Here is a 5,117-nt window from a genome sequence, read left to right on the forward strand (position 1 = left end):
CGTTAAAAGTCACAATCCGGTCGCTACTAACCAATAGCAACCAGAAAAAATCCGGTCGTCCGTTAAATGCTCCGACGTTAAAAGTTAATGACCGGATTTCAAACCGGTCGTTACAGAACCTCTAGCGACAGCAAAAGATCCGGTCATTAGTATGCTTTTTAGTGGCTGGATTTTCCGCTCGCTAATTGTTCACTCCGGTCGTTGAAACCTTTAACAAGGGCAATAAATCCAGTCGTTAGTACTTTTAACAATAAATATCTGATAGTTGCATATCTTATCCTATGACAGTTACATGGTTATCACTGTAAAACTACATAAAAATTAAATACTACTTTCATATTGATACACAGATCCAGAACATACAAAAGAATCAATATGAATATAAAATTTTATAGTTACTTACAAATGGGATAAAGCATCACATTATATTTGTCCATTCTAACAAAAAGAAGAGAAAATAGGAATGTAGAATGTACAAGCAGAACATCTTTAAACAACTCCAAATGAAAGAAAAAATAGGTTCAACTAATCCTTCAAGTTGTTCTTTAACATTTCAGCTGCCTCAACTTGCTGTGCACTTTCTCCAAAGATGGGTTCTTCAAACTTCAAATTCTTAATCTGTTAAATTAAAAAGTTCATGTCAGTTGAGTCATAAAACTCATAATAGCTAGTACTTTTTTCTCTTTTCCTTCCAAAAGATGTGCAAGGCAAGAAACTACAAATTACTACTATGAAAAAAAATACAATTAGTCCAGTTCACATTCTCTATTGAGCCGCAAGAACACAAAAATAGAGCTACCAAAACATTCAACGACAATGGTCAAATAATCTGCTTAGGAGTAGGAAAATGCTAATAAAAACCAACAAAATACCAATTTTAGCAATATATAACATGATAGATGATAGCCATAAAGATGAAAAATTCCTGCAGTAATAATGAGAACCTCTAGTTTTAGAATGAGATATACAGGGTCTCGTACAGAAACTTAGTCGTATAAGGAGTTAACTGAAGAAGCCTCACCTCTTTCTTGAAGTTCCAGAATAAGGTTATTAAACACTTCAGTTTGCCCCAAATTCTTCAAATGAGAAGTGTTTCCTATAAGGAAATGTAAATGAACAAATGATATCAAAAATTACGTCTTACAGGCCTGATGCTGGACATAGTATTAGGGCAGAAAATAACATGTTACTAATGCATTGCAGGCTGGATAATCTGTTTTTGCATAAAAATAATAGCTTCTAACATATCTAAGTGAGCAGACTTATAAATAAAAATGGCAAATGCCATCTAGAAGAAAATGTAGCTCCTGAAATGCAATCAAACTTTTCAGCCAATTTACGATCTTAATTAAATATCTTAAGCTAGATGAGTTACTACACCTTTTCAGAAGAAGAAAGTTGATTCAAACTTTTTGTCTTGAAGTAACTTGTTCGTGACAAACCTCAAAAGGAGGAAACATATAAACAAGCTGTCGCACCCTGTTTTCTCGCGAAAGCGGGATTCAATATGTGACAACTCTTTTAATAGGCTCAAAGAGATGTGTCTCACACAATTAGCATATAAATATTTTTATGGAGAGACCAAAATAGAACAAATATGATCAACCAGATACAACAACCTACCCAGATATAGAAGTAATTAATTGAGACATGCTTCTGGTCAAAATCCAGGTAAGAGTAAGTTTATTTAATCATTTTGGTTTTAATAACTGAGATAGAGTAATTATGACTACAAATAGAAAAAAATGATATTCAATTGTTCATAGTATCAGAAAATTCACAATCAACATAATTAATTTGCCTTGCAATGAAGAAAAAGAAGATTAACTACCAACCTTATTATTATATATCATGGAAATATTGCACATAATTAACCATAGCCTATTTACTTCTGTTCATTTGGTATTAAAAGATCCTAAACTCCTGTACAGACAAAGCCACATCAGCTATTCATTCTTCTAAGCATTTTTAATACTCTAAAGCTTCATTTGCTAAACTCACAACAACAAAGACCTCAATTGCAACAAATGACTCAAATTCTTTAATCGTGTAATGACAAACTAAGGGCTGCACACCAAGAATGCGACTCCTAAAACAGGATTTCTATTACACAAGAAGATATAGCAAGCAGCACAGTAGACACAGTAGAGCATTGAACTAAACACAGGCCTAAAACTCAGACTAATAAACATATTCAGAAAATACCAACTATCGATATAAAAGAGAGGTAAGGCATAACCTTGAAAGCATGTAACAAGGAAGGCCTACTGACGGAAAATCCATGTTTGACTCAGAGCAGCGATGAAATAAAAATACTTAGATAAAAACTAACATTTTGAGGATCAGATCTGTTGAGATTGAAACTGAGACATAAATGAGAATAACATCGTGGCTGCAAATGCCGATAGCATTTAGACGACTGGTAGAAAACCAGTAATTCAAGAAAGTAGTTAACTAGATCATGAAGATTTCTTAGTACAAGGTTCGTAGATGATAGTTTTCAAACATAACTTCCTTAATATATTCATTTAGATCCCAAGTCACACAAGTTTGATGCCACCACCAGTGTCTGAGTAATTTCTAGGAAGGTAAATAGAGATCTTGTTCTCCATCCAAATAATCTTTCTCCATCCAAATAATCTTGAAACAACATTCAATTCAATTATATGTAAACAAAGTTTACCAAAAAGATACATCTCTAAATCAACACTTCTAGAAAATTAACATGTAGAATCACATTTAAAGCAAAGGAATAGGTAGCGGGGTGGGATTCAAGCATATTTTTGAATAAAGCTGGACCAATCACACTAATGTCTAGCAGAACAATAAATTATTTTAATCATCTGTTTCCCTAAAGAGAGCATAAACATGAATCACGGACTGAGATTATATCAAATAAATAAAAATACATATACTACAACTTCAGCTAAATAGAAACTTTTCTTTTGAAATTAATATTCCTAACTAGTAGGATCTATTTCAAGCTAGACAATAGCCATAGAAGAGTCAGAATAATAGATCGAAATGAGCTCTAAATGTTAAGAAAAAGAACTCCTATTCAGCTTTTCAATCAAATCATATGATATACACTTTCAACGAGGCAATAATCAGTATTCTAGAATGCCAAATAAATACACGAGATCACATACTAGCAGAGAAGAAAGAACTCGATATTCACATAATTGAGAATAAATTCTTAATCAGGATGTCAAATACACATCAGGCAACAATTAGAAAACTAGAAGAATATTAAAAAGACAAAAGGAAACTACCTTTCAGACCTTTGGCATTGTAAAAAGTCTACGAACGAATTTTAATCAAATATGCACAAACAGCCGCAAACGATCAAATCACAAAAGAGAGAATATGTTTTGGAAAAGAGCCAATAGAGTCAAAACAAGAAAGAATGATTTGCAATGCTCAGAAAATTAGAAGGGAGATATCGCTTTTTTGTTAGCGGGGTAAGTGTACTAAGTTTGGAGAATGAACCCCTTTCCGGATTCAAAACGTCAATGACACCTCTTCCTCTACTTACAAAAGAGTATCAATAAAAAGCTACATGCTTTGGATACGGCTCAAGGAGTATGTAATGGAACACTGAATAGCCAACAGGAAAAAGAAAAAAAAAGAGTCATGCTTGTTCATACACGACGAGCAATAATACAAATATTGAAGATCAATAACAAATTAGAAACCTAAATAAGTTAATTGAGACAGAGATAATGCATAATTATAGTGAAATTAAGGTGTAGGAAGCTCGACGGAACTATTTAATATCAAGGTAATTTAAGAAAAGTAAAACAAAAACCCTAGGTAGAGAATTTCACTTCAAGATTGAACTTTTATCACACCCACCAGATCAATGGATAGGGTCCTTAAATTACTCGAAAAGGGAAATAAAAAATTAAACTAATCCCAACCAAAACTCATGCTCCCCATGTAAAGTTTGATTTGAAAATTAAGATGGAAAAGGAAAGACAACATGCACCGGCTAACATTAAGGACTATCAAAATCCACCACTGAGACTAACGGAGAACTAAATTTACCTTCACATGAAGGAGAACAAACTCTAAGTCGCAGTGCGTCACAATATTTATAATTCGCCGCACTTATCCTCTGTATGTAAAAGAGAATGACATTCAGGAAAAGAGCATCGCTTAAGGGTTTTTTTATTCTACGTGGGGAGAAGTGTTGAGGTGGGGGCGGAGGGGAGGGGAGGGAAGGGGGGGTGTTTGTATTGGGGAAAAAAGTAGGGGTGGGCGTTCGGTTTTTCGGTTCGGTTTTTCAAACTTCGGTTCGGTTTTTTCGGTTTCGGTTTTTTGAAAGTGGACACCGAACACCGAACCAAATTAGTTCGGTTCGGTTCGGTTTTTTGAAATTCGGTTCGGTTCGGTTTCGGTTTTTTAATTCGGTTTTTTTTTTTTGCATGGGCCTAAAATGAGATATTTTCTACTTGTAAAATGGACCTTTTTTTTAATTAAAAATGAGCTATTTTATTGTTTTTAAGTATATGCTTACCGATTCTATAATGCGAAGATGTAAGCTAGATCATGCAATACATAAAGAACGAAAATGTACACGATGGGGGAAAAGAGAAAAAGTCAGTAGAAGCTTAGGATCAACACCGAATATCTAATTAATTAAGCTTCTATTTCAGAACCAGTCCAAACCTTGCTCAATTGTTACACCATCCCTCTGTCGTTAATAAATAATTAACATAAAGGTACTATACATTTTAGAATCAGTAGTATCCTTGGAAAAGTATAACTAGAACTATTCATAGCAATTAGCAAACATAAATAAAGTATAACTAGAAGGGGTGCAGCAAACTGAGAAAACTGGAAATTGGAAAAGACATGAGCAATTAGCACTGTAGCAGCAGCACTGTTCGGTTAAACCGAAAAACCGAAAAACCGGTGAACCGGAACCGAACACCGTACCGAAAAACCGAAAAACCGGTGAACCGGAACCGAACACCGTACCGAAAAACCGAAAAACCGAAACCGAAAAACCGAATTAATTCGGTTCGGTTCGGTTTTTCGGTTTTCGGTGTTTATGCCCACCCCTAGAAAAAAGAGAGGGAAAAATCTAGCACCACATTTTCAATTAATTATTT

General features: G+C 34.2%; 1 long non-coding RNA gene across 1 annotated transcript; it reads right to left on the reverse strand.

Annotated features, from left to right (window-relative positions):
* Positions 1-360: 360 nt before the first annotated feature.
* LOC132636069 (uncharacterized) lies at positions 361-4,197 on the reverse strand. The gene is made up of 3 exons (XR_009580966.1): positions 4,048-4,197; positions 1,022-1,096; positions 361-618 (listed from the first exon to the last, which is right to left on the reverse strand). It is a non-coding gene; the product is annotated as an uncharacterized LOC132636069 (long non-coding RNA).
* Between the last annotated feature and the right edge of the window lie 920 nt (positions 4,198-5,117).

Source organism: Lycium barbarum, chromosome 4, assembly GCF_019175385.1.
Source record: "Lycium barbarum isolate Lr01 chromosome 4, ASM1917538v2, whole genome shotgun sequence".
Taxonomy (NCBI): Eukaryota; Viridiplantae; Streptophyta; class Magnoliopsida; order Solanales; family Solanaceae; genus Lycium; species Lycium barbarum.